The sequence below is a fragment of the Hylobates moloch genome, unplaced genomic scaffold (genome assembly GCF_009828535.3).
Source record: "Hylobates moloch isolate HMO894 unplaced genomic scaffold, HMol_V3 SCAFFOLD_11, whole genome shotgun sequence".
Taxonomy (NCBI): domain Eukaryota; kingdom Metazoa; phylum Chordata; class Mammalia; order Primates; family Hylobatidae; genus Hylobates; species Hylobates moloch.
The window spans coordinates 98701615-98716379 of NW_026652286.1; the positions used below are offsets into that span (position 1 = coordinate 98701615).

Genomic DNA, 14765 nt, shown 5'->3' on the forward strand with positions numbered 1-14765 from the left:
CTTTTTTGGTATAAAAAAGTTTCAAAACATGACAGCATCCCTAATTTTTTAAAACAATATATTTAAAACAAAATTATTAGTTGGTGGTCTGAATGGATTTATCTCCTTTTCCTAGAGAATGTTAGGCAGAACACTTACTTAGTATGGCTTGGGTTCTGTCTGCAAAAAGAAAAAAAACCCAGCTTTTTTCCAGCTTTGGAATTCTATGACAAATATTTACAACTGTTGTGTGTAAATGAAAAAACATACAAACACTTACAAGTTTATCTTACACTATAGTTTTGCCTCATCTATGGCAGGCTCCAAAAATGACCGCACTAAGAGGAAAGCGGGGAAAAAACAGCAAAGATATCCAAAATCAATAAAATTTCAGCTCTAAACATTTAAATTCATCACTTCAGTTTGCAAGCAAAAAAGAGTGTTCATGTTCACTCAAAAAAAACAAAAAGCTAAGTTGAAAAGAAAAAAAACAGTAGGAGAAGTGAAGTTCAGTTTCATTCTAAGAACCCAGAGAGGCGGGCCTTTCACTTTATATTCAGGTAAAGAATTTGGAGAAATTTCCCTAGCCAACTTTACTTCGTGAACATCACAGCCACTGTCAAACAATCATTGAGGTATCCGTAGAGTTCTGGAAAGACTGTCAGAAATATGTATACAGTAGAAGAGATAGGTCTTCTCATGAAGACTCAGTAGTTACCTTAAAAAAAGAATCTCAGGCTTGACATAGTGGCTCACGCCTGCAATCCCAGAACTTTGGGAGGCCGAGGTAGGAGGATCACTTGAGGTCAGGAGTTCGAGACCAGCCTGGCCAACATGGTGAAAACCTGTCTCTACTAAAAATACAAAAATTAGCTGGGCATGGTGGCGGGCACCTGTAATCCCAGCTACTCGGGAGGCTGAGGCAGGAGAATCGCTTGAACCCAGGAGGCAGAGGTTGCAGTGAGCCGAGATTGTCCCACTGCACTCCAGCCTGGGCAACAGGAGCGAAACTCCGTCTCAAAGAAAAAAAAAAAAAGAATCTCTGGTTATGAACAAAAGAGCATTTCCAATTTGAAAACTATTTAGTTGCAAAGTGTTCCAAGAACTTACGTTTTAAGATGTTTCATAGCTCCACATAATCATCTTTTTCTCTTCCTAGCTTCCCTGCCAACATAAGTAAGTACCTCAGGAGTAAAGGATCAGATAGCAAGTGTAGGTATTCCAAAACATAAGAAATGATTTTGTTGATTTAAATTACCTTCTTTGCTTGAACAGCCTCGGGGTGCAAATAAAACATACTACTAATTAAAAGAGCCAACAGTAGTATTAATAAAACATCTACAAAGCAGCTTTTATATAGACAGAGGCTTTTAGATACTTGCCTCCTAACCTCAGTACATGGAACAATGAATGTGCCCCTAAAACGAAGTGAGCTATTTCCATTTCTGTTGGAGAAGAATAAAAAGCCAACTTAAGTCTATGGCTGGAGAGAGAGAACCCTACTTGATACTGAGGCATCACAAAAACTTGGGCATAAATCTTACAGGTGAAGAAGTATCTAGCATGAGAAACAGCACAGAAACCATTTTCCAAGATAGATAATTGTACATAGGTCATTTTACTCAATGGAAACTACGGCAATGGTTCTCAAACTTTGGGATTTCAAGAGACAGAAAATTTACAAACAAAACACCTGTATATCCTAAGTAAACTTTCCAAAATCTGCCCTAAAAATATTTTTTAAAAATTAGTCACTGCCATCTACTATTGGTATTTTATTAGAAAACAAAGTAGTAGGCAAGAAGTAATTTCAGTATAAATGCAGCTTATGTCTTCTGGTTAGCTGCTTCTCATTTTACTCCAGACGAATATAAAATCTTCATTAAAGATCATGCTGGTTCAAATATCAGTGTCAAAAAACAACTAATCTAGAGACTTAACGTTTTGACTGTCTTCAATCAGTAGGATTATGCTACAACTGCTCAGCACCACACATTTGGCTATGAAACAGGCTGAGTCATCTGCAAACACAGGTATTCCGCAGCTCTTCATCCTCAGGGTCAGCCAATGGTCTCCCTAAAGCAGCATTATCACTCTTCTCAGCAGTGACACGTTTCTGCCACTCAAAAGGACCCAATGTGTCCCAGAGTCCCATCCCTACCTTCTTGATTAAGCTTCCCCTCCAAAATAAGCCGAACTCTTACACCTTGCTGGGAAGCTGATGTCTCAGAGGCAGGACCCTCATCACAAGCAGCCCTACGTTCTACTCGAAACCCCCCATCGCCCCCTCGCTCTCTGTCAGCACACTGCTCTCCAACGTCGTGTTTTAAAACTGTTTTCCTTCCGCACTCATGGCCTTCATTTTCATTTTAATCTGATTTCCCCTGTGTAAAAATCATAGCCAAGGAAGGGTCATGAACAGACAGAGCAGATGATCCTACCTGACTCACTATACTCAAATAAATAAATAAATAAATAAATAAATAAATAAATAAGTAAGTAAGTAAGTAAAAGAGCTAGACTAGCTTATTCACAGGTCACATAAATGCAAAAAAGGTCTTTGGGAACAGAGGGCTGGGGGGTACATGGGATATCCCTGTACCTTCCACTCAGTTTTGCCGTGAATCTAAAATTGCTCTAAAAAATAATTTTTAAAAAAATTTCTAGAGGAACTAGATTAACCACTAGTTTGCCAGTTCCATGAGAAAAGGGGCCTTGTCTATTCTGCTCATCACTGTACAGACACCACCTGGGAAATACCTTGCACAAAATGAGTGCTTAGTAAATTGTGATAAATGAAAGAACTTACACTGTGAGAAACCCAGCAATGTTTTCTGGGAATTATGAAGTTACTTAACAACCACACTGACTTATGTTTTATTACAACAATTTTTAAAAAGTGATTAAAGGATATATAATTAAAAATAGGTACTAAAGTCAAGGCAACTAACCAAGAGCATGGCGCAGCACTACAGTAAAAACACGGGCAGGCTGGACACGGTGGCTCACGCCTATAATCCCAGCACTTTAGGAGGCCAAGGCAGGCGGATCGTGAGGTCAGGAGTTCGAGACCAGCCTGACCAACATGGTGAAACCCTGTCTCCACTAAAAATACAAAAATTAGCAGGGCGTGGTGGTGCACGCCTGTAATCCCAGCTATTCAGGAGGCTGAGGCAGGAGAATCGCTTGAACCTGGGAGACAGAAGAGGTTGCAGTGAGCCGAGATCGCGCCACTGCACTCCAGCCTGGGCGACAGAGTGAGACTCTGTCTGAAAAAAAAAAAAAGGATAAAAATTAAAATAGTTTAACAAAAGGGTCCCTTTAAACCTAAGGGAAAAAGACCATAAACAACACCAAAGACATATTATTTTGTTCACAAATAGAAATGACTTGGTGGGCTGCAAGACATTTATTATGATCTTAAAAGCTCTAAAAGGCATGTGACCAACTGTGGGTAAATGGAAATCTCTACATTTAGGATGCTTTAAGGATCTGTAGCCAAAACAACATAACAGACTCTCTTCACACACTTATGACACAGATGGGCATTACTGACTAAACTATCAGGTTTTCATTGTACATAGTTAGGCTTCCCACAACATATGAACTTCTGTATAGTCAAAATCATGTAATAGCAAACTATGTTAAAACAAAATTCTACCACATAATGCCAGTACTAAATAGGATAACTTCTTAGGATAAATTTTAAGTAGATTTTAACAGTATTGGACAAACTAACTGGGTCAAACCACGGTTTCATAAATCTTCTTAAAACCATCAGGTCAATCTATCCCACCTCCTGCCAACACTTTTTCTTTTAAGTCTTAAATTTGGTAAATATCTAAGGAAAATCAAATACACTTTTTAAACAATCTGCCACAATGCTAACTTAACCTACACATACACGTGAGGTTAATCCAGCTCGCATGTGAGTTGATCCCTGTCAATATCAGGCAATATCAATTTGCTGATTTATTTTAGGTATTTTTTTTTTTTTTTTTAGTTTTGCTCTTGTTGCCCAGGCTGAAGTGCAATGGTGTGATCTCGGCTCACCGCAACTTCCGCCTCCCAGGTTCAAGCGATTCTCCTGCCTCAGCCTCCCGAGTAGCTGGAATTACAGGCATGAGCCACCACGCCCAGCTAATTTTGTATTGTTAGTAGAAACGGTGTTTCTCCACGTTGGTCAGGCTGGTCTCGAACTCCTGACCTTAGGTGATCCACCTGCCTTGGCCTCCCAAAGTGCTGGGATTACAGGCGTGAGCCACCATGACCGGCCAATTTGCTGATTTATTTACATAAATTTGTCTTCATAAGCAATTATAAAATTAGGATTTTAAAATATTGTACAAGTACTTAAATCAGAGCTGCCCGAGAAAGACTCAACTGTTTTTAGTTGATAGTACTCATTTTTTCTGCCTCAGCACAGCAGAGTTATGCCACATTCCCAGTGGTAATTGTGGGTCACCTGTAAGTGATAAGAAAGTGGGACACATGCAGTATGAAAAATCTTGCCAAATAATTCTGATAATCTAATCCACCCCGGCCTCTTGCTTCCACAAAGACAAGAATTGGTTTGTGCAGAAACATATATATATATTTATGCATCTTATTAAATATGTTTTATGAGATTATTCAAAGAATAATAACAGCTACCAATTATTAGGTTTATAACTACTAATTATTAAGTTATTAATCCACCCCGGCCTCTTGCTTCCACAAAGACAAGAATTGGTTTGTGCAGAAACATATATATATATATATATGCATCTTATTAAACGTGTTTTATGAGATTATTCAAGGAATAATAACAGCTACCAATTATTAGGTTTATAACTTCTAATTATTAAGTTTATGGTTCAAAGATTTTATTTTATTTATTTATTTATTTTTTGAGACGGGAGTCTCGCTCGGCCGTCCAGGCTGGAGTGCAATGGCACAATCTCGGTTCACTGCAACCTCCACCTCCCCGGTTCAAGTGATTCTCCTGCCTCAGCCACTAAGTAGCTGGGATTACAGGCACACGCTGCCACACCCGGCTTCTTTTTTTGTATTTTAGTAGAAACTGGGTTTCACCGTGTTGCCAAGGCTGGTCTCGAACTCCTGAGCTCAGGCAATCCACCTGCCTCGGCCTCCCAAAGTGCTAAGATTACAGGCGTGAGCCACCTCGCCTGGCCGATTTTACATATATTATTGAGGCAGGAGAATGGGGTCTGGAGGCAGGGAACGTAAGGCTGTTTCAGACCCGACTTCCTAGAACTAAATTGAAAGGAAAACCCTAATTTCCACACCTAAGTAACAAAAGGACCAGAGGCTACTTGCTTTGACCTTTTCTGCTTGGCAGGTGGGAGAATGGCTGTCCGCAACAAATCAGACTGATTGTGGGCTGAGTCTTCGTTTGCACAGAAGTATAACTTTGCAAAAAGCAACCAGTCAGATGTTTGCACAGGAGCGTTACCTTTGTAACTTCACTTGGGCCTCTGGTTGGCTCCTTCCTGCAACCAATCAGACCGACTGCGGGCTACCACTTCACTTACAAGAGATGAGCATGAAGTGGCCAACAGGAAGCTTCTAGGGGGTATTTGAATCCAAGAAGATTCTGTATCCGGGCCCTTGAGCCACTGCTCAGCCCACTCCCACACTGTGGAGTGTACTTTCATTTTCAATAAATCCCCACTTTCGTTCTTTTGTTGCTTCATTCTTTCTTTGCTTTGCTGGGCGTTTTGTCCAATCCTTTGTTCAAAAATGCCAAGAACGTGGACAACTTGCAGTCACGACCCTCTACCGGTGACATTGTTACCAATCCTCAAACTTAAGGATAGGTATTATTTCCATTTTACAAATGAGGAAACAAAGAATGCTCAGATAGCCTCCCCAAGGGACCACAGCAAACAAAGACACGGGTGAGGTTTGCACCCAGGGCAACCCCAGGCCTAAGCCTTTCCGCTCCATACACAGCTTCCTAAGGAAAAGAAAGGCCTTGAATACACAGTTGCACTTACATCCACTCACTTCAGTGTGAATCGATGGGCATTCTCATTCTGGAAGATTCTCAAACCTACCAGGTTTTAGTTCTTTTTCTCTATTCTAATCTGCGGATGGATTTCAGGGGGTATGAAATTCTCTGAAAAAAAAAAAAAAAAAAAAAAAAAAAAGGTCATTGTTGTTATGCATTGCTGATAAATAAATTATGGTGATAATTTGATCCAGCGAAGTCTGGAACATCAACCAAAGACAGGTCCCAAAATTTCAGTGCCCAATTGCATTTGCATTTTTGGATCACAGAGATAACATCTGAAGGTCATATGACATTATAGAATGCTGTACAAACAAAGTTTGAAACAGATAAAAAGAAACTTGGGAGATTTATCTTCTAGTTCATGGCAGCATTGGTGTGCCAAACTTGAAAAGCACGACATAGGAGATGACCCTACACAAAGTAGGAACACACGTATTGCACAGATCCCATGTGAATATGGTTCTTCAACAAAAACTAAATATTAATACATAACAAAAAGTTTTCATTGAATGGGTTTTCTTCATACTTTGGTATTATATGTTGGGGTGTACTTTTAAAGTGGCTGCCCTGCAAAATAATGGATTGTTAAAAACAAATTCACTGTTAACAGACTACGGTAAGATCTAGCAATGATACTGCTGGATATATATCCAAAAGAAAAGAAATCAGTATAATACATCAAAGGGATATCTGCATTCCCACGTTTATCGCAGCACTATTCACAATTGCCAAAATATGGAATCAACCTAAGTGTCCATCAACAGATGAATGGATGAAGAAAATGTAGTATATACACAAAATGGAATACTATTCAGCTATAAAAAGAATGAAATCTTGTCATTTGCAAAAACATGGATGGCACCAGAGGACATTATGATAAGTGAAATAAGCCAGGCACAGAATGACAAATTTCACAAGTTCTCATTCACATGTGGGAGCTAAAAACTTTTAAAAATTGAATTCAGAGGCACAGAGAATAGAATGATGGTTACCAGAGGATCAGAAGGGCAGCAGGGAGGTGGGGATAAAGTGGGGATGGCTAATGGGTACAAAAATAATTAGACAGAATGAATAAAATCTAGTATTCAATAGTACAATCAGGTGACTATAGTTAACAATAATTTATTGTATATTTTTAAATAACTAAAAGCGTGGAATTGAAATGTTCCTAACACAAAGAAAACCTAATTACCCTGATTTGATCATTACACACTGTATGCCTTCATCAAAACATTACATGTACTACATAAACACATACAACTATTATGTACCTATAATAATTTTAAAATATATACACATATATATATATATATATATATTTTTTTTTTTTTTTTTGAGACGGAGTCTTGCTCCGTTGCCCAGGCTGGAGTGCAGTGGCGCAATCTCGGCTCACTGCAACCTCCGCCTCCAGGGTACAAGCGATTCTCCTGCCTCAGCCTCCCAAGTAGCTGGGATTACAGGCATGCGCCACCATGTCCAGCTAATTTTTTTGTATTTTTAGTAGAGACGGGGTTTCACCATGTTGGCCAGGATGGTCTCGATCTCCTGACCTCGTGATCCGACCGCCTCGGCCTCCCAAAGTGCTGGGATTACAGGCGTGAGCCACCGTGCCCGGCCAATAATTTAAAATGTTTAAAGCCCTTAAATTTGTGGGAAAATTGTTAAAAAGAAAAAATAATGGTAATCATGCTTAATATCAAAAGAATCAAAAAACAGACAAAGGAAGTATAAAATAAACGAAAATAGTTCTCAATCATTAAACTCAACAATAGCAATCTAAATGTTTTTAAAATATTATTTTAAATTTTTGAATTGTGTTGATTTTGGAGCCAGTATTTACTTTGCAAATTTGTTTTAGTTTTATAAGATGTTTCCACTCAGTTTATTTTATACATAATTATATGAAATTAAAAATAAGAATAATTTAATCAACATTAGGATTTTATAATAATTTTTCCTTTTCAAAAAAGTCACACATTCGGCTGGGCACAGTGGCTCACCTCTGTAATCCCAGCATTTTGGGAGGCCCAGGTGGGCAGATCACCTGAGGTTGGGAGTTTGAGACCAGCCTGACCAACAAAGAGAAACCCCATCTCTACTAAAAATACAAAATTAGCCGGGCGTGGTGGCACATGCCTGTAATCCCAGCTACTTGGGAGGCTGAGGCAGGATAATTGCTTAAACGTGGGAGGCAGAGGATGCGGTGAGCCGGGATCACGCCACTGCACTCCAGCCTGGGCAACAACAGCGAAACTCCGTCTCAAAAAAAAAAAAACAAAGTCACACATTCAAGGTTAAGTGCTAGCCCCTTTTTAGCAACATACAGAATATTATCATCTCAATTAAGACATATTCACTGAAATGGCATTATAACTAGCCAAACACATAGCTGTTTCCTTGATCACACATCTTCACAAATCTGGACTAAGAATGGTGTTGGGATGGTAGGATAAGAATTGTAGTTTCAAATACAAGATTCCCATTCCCTAGAATCAAAAAAGTTGTAAGAATCTTATAAATGCTACCCTAGCCATGAAGACCATTACCCTAATAAAATTCTATAAATGCAATGCAATAAACTTATCCTCTGTTTTAGGGGACCCACAGAGTATCGTAAAGTCCAGGCATTTCTAGAGCTGTGGTACAATGTTTTCTCCTGCATACATGTTCAATATTGCTACAAAAATTACTGTGCTGCTCTGAAAACCTGTAGACCAGTGACAAAAATTCAGTAATTAGGCCAATCTGTGGGGTCAAAGAAAAGAATGAGATTCTCAAGACTTATCTAAATAATATTTTTTAAAAATATTTAAGACAAGCATCTACTTTCTGCAGCACTGTTACTGTCACTGCTGAAGACAGAGAAGCAAGAGCCAGTTGAAAAGGGGCGACGGTGGCCCCCCTTGTCATTTTCCGATTCTACAACACCTTCTGGCTCCCGTTTTTTGGATGCCCCTCCATTACTAAATCCCAATCTTCAACGGCCACTTGAGGTCAACTTCTACTGTACTTATCCTGGCCAGCTAGAAAAAAACAGGGGAGTGTCTGGGTGGGGCTGACAGTGTGCACACTGGTCTATCTCCAGGCAAATCTCTGCTCTGGTGACCCCACTTCTACTCTATTTCTTTCTGTGAGGCACCTTGAGGATGGTACCTTATTGGTAGTTTTAATACTACCAATCACAGTTAAGTGTTTATCTGCTCCAAACATATGTAAGCCCAAAAGAAAAGTAGGAAACCTGAAAGAACAGAGGTAACAATCATGCTCAGTATTTAAGTATACATCTAAAAATTCTAGGAAGTACTGAGATTTCCCATCGATGACAACACTCATACTTTTGGGGGAAAACTTATCAGAAAAGTTAGCAAAGAATTCCAACAATAGCTATCCCCTTGCTTTTAGCTATCCCTTGCTTCATACCTAGCCTAGTAAAGCTAGGTATGAAGTACATCTCTTATAAAAATCAGTGTTATTTACCTGGTATTAAACTGAAGAATGTTTACATTGAGCTTCAGGAGATGGAGGGGGAAAGGGAGAGTAACAAAATTGAAAATTTAAAGCAAGAAAATCAAGATGGTGTTCAGTTGCCTGAAGATATGGGAATTTACCCAAACTTTCACCATTACGTATTACAGCACTCCCCTAACTGCTCTCTTTCCCAGGAGCCATGTCCTCACCAACCCAAGCACATACAATCAATTCTAGTTATTCCCATGTCAAGAGCTCCTTAAATTTTAATCCTATCCATTTTATTTTGATTTGACAGTCTCTCAGTAAGCTGTACCACAATAATGTCACATTTTGTCAATAAAAAAAAGCACTCCATCTCAAACAGAACAACAACAGGAACAGCAACAGCAACTGCTCACATGCAGTAAGTACCTAGCAAGTGCCAATCACTAGCCCAAGCTATTGCGTCCTCATTTTGCCTGTAAAGACTAAATGGGATGATCCCATAGCCTCATGGACCACCACATAGAGATGCGGAAATCAAGGCACAGAGGGGTCACATCACTAGAATATGGTGGAGCCTGGCTTTGACCCCAGGCTCTCTGACTCCAGGACCTACCCTAGTCTAAACTGCTATAATACACTGCCCAAAAATGCCTGGGTTAAAGCTCCCATTTATGTAACACAAATTCATTCTAAATTCAATCATTTCATTAATCTACAAATTCCACATGCTACATTTATGTAAAATAAGGATGTGGATGTCTTCCAGTCCCATATCTACTTCCAGAGAGTAGTACGTGAATGACATAAATGATAAAAATCAAGAAATGGTCTTCAGCGTTCGTGGTGGCTCCTGCCTGTAATCCCAGCACTTTGGGAGGCTGAGGCAGGTGGATCACTTGAGGTCAGAAGTTCAAGACCAGCCTGGCCAACATGGAGAAACCTCATCTTTACTAAAAATGCAAAAATTAGCCAGGCGTGGTGGCACACACCTGTAGTCCCAGCTACTCTAATTGGGAGGCTGAGGCATGAGAATCGCTTGAGCCCTGGGAGGTGGAGTTTGCAGTGAGCCAACATCGCACCACTGCACTCCAGCCTGTGCAACAGAGTGAGACTCTGTCTCAAAAAAAAAAAAAAAGAAAAGAAATGGTCTTCTTCAGTTGGACTCAACAGTATAGACTAATGATTTAGCGTTGCCAAGAACATTTGGCACATTCCCATCACACATTGTATTAATCTGTTGGTAATGGGAATGAGATAAGGAACAATCTAGCAAAAAGGTCAGCAGCAACGTTCAACGCCCCAGATATGCTATTACAATCATCCAAATCATTTTTTATAGTTAGAAGGCAAAGAGTCAAAAATTCCTTAAGTTAAAGCCAAAGACTTCCAAATAATTCAATTTCATTAGAGAATGAAGACGAAAATTTCCTACAGGTTAAAAAATTCTACTATATAAAGAATATATATTATCAAAGAAAACCATGTTAAGAAAGATATTAAGATATGAAGCAGGTTCTCTAAAATTTCAACAATTTAGTTATTTTTTTTTCTTTTTTGAGACAGAGTTTCACTCTTGTTGCCCAGGCTGGAATGCAATGCTGCAATCTCAGCTCACTGCCACCTATGCCTCCCAGGTTCAAGCGATTCTCCTGCCTCAGCCTCCCAAGTAGCTGAGATTACAGGCATGCACCACCATGCCTGGCTAATTTTGTATTTTCAGTAGAGACGGAGTTTCTCCACGTTGGTCAGGCTGGTCTCGAACTCCCCATCTCAGGTGATCTGCCCGCCTCGGCCTTCCAAAATGCTGGGATTACAGGAGTGAGCCACCGCGCCCCACCCCACTTTAATTCTTTAAAAGCCAAGTTAACCTGCAGACCTGAAAAATTATTATTTTTAAGCCATTTAATTATAACCTAAAAAACAGCATACAAATTAATGCATATTGCTCACTACAGATAAAAATACTACAGACAGTTTATACTGGGCAATTAGAGATCTGAACAAGTAGTCTTTCTTGTTCAATTTTTCTCTTTTCAAATTAAAAAAAGAAACCTACAGACAAGCATCATCAATCATTAAGAGGGCCTGGTTCTGATATTATATGAGCTCTGTCAACCTTAATCAAATTGCTTGACAGATCGTAGATAAGTAATGACTTGCTTAGGTTAAGCAAGGCCAGAGTTTTCCTTCTGTAGTATATACATCTCCAGAGTGAAAATAAACAGCCTCACACCTCTTACTGGGAGCTGCACTCCACTGCTATTACAACTCAGTCTTCATTTCAACAGAGGAGGAGGAACATCTATTTTTCTCTCCTTCCTTCTCAAAATGGTCATCAAAAGTCATCAAAGCCATTTTTAAACTATCCCATTAAACAGTTAATTATTTTAATCTACACCAAAATAACACCAATTAGCTATTATTAAATGCCAAAACATTTGTTTTGGCCTGTATTACACAGTGATATAAAACAAAACAGAAATAGTTAACAACTGACAAAAGCAATACTAAAGGAATCACTTAAAACTGCAAAGCTTGAATTCATGTTGTAACACATCCAAGAAATTGAAAGACAAATTTTGTTTCAATATAATCGGTCGCATTTTGGGTGCACGGGCACCATGGAACAACAGTTAAAATAAAGAGCATCCCAATTCAGATTTTGTATTCATTCTATAACCAAGACACAAATAACGAACTAAAACATCCTCCTTGTTAACTTCTTTACATATAATTGGAAAGGGCTTTCATACTTCATATTCAGCCAGGATATACTGTTAAAGAATTTCTAAGCATCCAAGTATTCTGCCTGCTCTAAAGAAAAGTGTTAAAAAGCAAGGATCCCAGCGGCTAGGGGAAAAGAAAACTGAAATGACTTCTTTAGAAGAACTTTAGAAGAATGAGTTTAAAAATATAAGATACCAGGGAGTCAATTTTACCTTAGGCAAAATGCGCTTCGATGTTTTCCATTAGGTCAATAGTATCTAGAATGCAGAGCTTGTGGTTTAGAAATGTCAGAGACCAAAAAAGCAAAAAAAAAAAAACACAAAAAAAGCACCCTTAGAACTTAACCATTTTAATCTATTCCTAAACACATACAACTGTGCAATTATAACCTAAAATAAACCTAAAAAGAAAGACTAAAGTTTCAAATAACGCTTTTCTCCAACATGCGAAAGAGGTATTTTAAAGGACACCTAACTTTGAACTAGATTAAAACTTTTATATCTGATATCAATGCTCGATCGGTTAGTCTTCATGATTTCCATTCTAACAAAGATTTTACAATCTCATACATTTCCTGTAAGTAGCAAACACACACACACACACACACACACACACACACACAAACAAAAAAAAGTCCGTAAAATACTCCAAAATACAAACGGCTCTATAAAAGTTATTTAAGAAATGATCATTATCGGAAACAGAAAAGGAGAAAATTATTCTGTACACAGAATAAAAAGAACCACAAAACAAGATCTGTAATTGCCGAAATACAAACTCCTCAGCAGGGGACCAAGGACGGGGTGTGCTGTGGCTCCTCCTAAGCCTGTCTGTGCATGCAACGCACAGCCTGGGTCAGGACTTTTCTTTCCCAATCCCCTGGAGGCTCCATTCTTATAGTCCGCAGGGCACACAAACAGACAAGGGCCTGGCTCTGTAAAAAGCAATACTTCACTCCTTTGACACCATATTAGTTATTGTTAAATTGCCCAAGTACACATGCAGCATACATTCACTCTAGGTGACTCGGAAACAAAAGACACTAGTATTTCTCGGTGAATTAGAAAGAACCTTTACAAGCAAATGGGGACTTCGCCTACTCAATGTAAATTTTTTTTTTTTCCAGAAAACTCACATTTCAACATGAAGGAAAAAAAATTCTTAACTGCACAAATGAAAAACTCAAAAATCAGTTTCTCATTCTTGGTTGCTAAAGGCCTGTAGCATTTGAGATGTGGTGGCTGCTGCTTTGATTCTATGGCCAGCTGACACCTGTAATCACAATGAATTAAGTGTCCTGTATACATGTACAGCTAAGGAAACGTGAATCTAACCAAGTGTTATAGTTTCTGCTTTGTAAGGGTAATCACTTCCTTATCTTTTCCCTAACAATCTACCTATCTGGGAAGAGACACCCTAAAATAACAAGTAAAACACAGACAGTGTTTTCTTTAAGATAATTTTGAATATTACTTTCAAGGGGGGTGGAATGCATTAGCCTGGATTTACCAAGGTTCACATTTAGAAATCCACTTGGGGAGTTAGCTACAAGACTCCTATTAACATTACTAAGATGCATACAGTCCAAACCCTGAGCTTAAGTTTATCTGATACCACAAAATATTGATATGAAATCTCTGCACAAGCTGTATTATATAATTAAAACCCCCACTGTGACTGCTGTCATAATAACAAATGTGAAATAATTGTAAGACTTAATCGCTATAACAACAACTTTTTTTTTCTTTTCTTTTTTTTTTTTTTTTTTTCAGACAGAGTCTCACTCTTGTTGCTCAGGCAGGAATGCAATGGTGCAATCTTGGCTCCCTGCAACCTCTGCCTCCCGAGTTCAAGCGATTCTCCTGCTTCAGCCTCCCAAGTAGCTGGGATTACAGGCACCTACCACCACACCCAGCTAATTTTTTGTATTTTTAGTAGAGACAGGCTTTCACAATGTTGGCCAGGCTGGTCTCGAACTCCTGACCTCAGGTGATCCACCTGCCTCAACCTCCCAAAGTTCTGGGATTACAGGCATGAACCACCGCACCTGGCCAACAATAGCTCTTTTAAAATGTATCCTCAAGCACAAAAGAAATAACAAATAACATCAATTGTGTTTGCTAGCCTAATAGGAGACCACAGTTAACAGTCAATCTCATAATGACTCAAAATTGGCTTTACTTAGCCATGGGATTAAAACAAAACAAAACAAAACTTTAGCTCTAAATGTATTATGAAAATTATACAAAAGACCCATATACAGTCAAAACATGATTACTGCAATTTCTTTTAAGAGAGAAACCCAACCAAAATATAAAATAATTTAAAACATGGTGACTAGAGCTTGGAATTGGGAACTCAGGGTAGAAATCTGATCTATTTATTTTTATTGTAACCTTAAAAAGGACTCATACTATAAAAAATAAAGTATGCCTAATTTTCAATAAATAGAAATCAAACTACTGATTTAGAGATCAGAACAATTCTAATCAAATTATAATATCACTTGAAAATATGTTAAGTAGAGGTATACACACTCGACACTTGGTATCCACAGTTCCTCATCCACAGATTCAACCAACTACAG

At 38.7% G+C, this 14765-nt stretch overlaps 1 protein-coding gene across 5 annotated transcripts in view; it reads right to left on the reverse strand.

Moving 5' to 3' along the window:
- Window positions 1-14765, reverse strand: part of CDON (cell adhesion associated, oncogene regulated) — a 107340-nt gene that overhangs the window by 81806 nt on the left and 10769 nt on the right. Inside the window, exon 2 of one of the 5 annotated variants that reach the window (XM_058446292.1) lies at window positions 5979-6100. The exons of 3 other annotated variants lie outside the window; for them this stretch is intronic. The gene's annotated coding sequence lies outside the window, so the exon portion shown is untranslated. Of the gene's footprint in view, window positions 1-5978; window positions 6101-14765 lie in introns of those variants that run through there. One more of the 5 variants, XM_058446293.1, reaches the window with a different exon arrangement.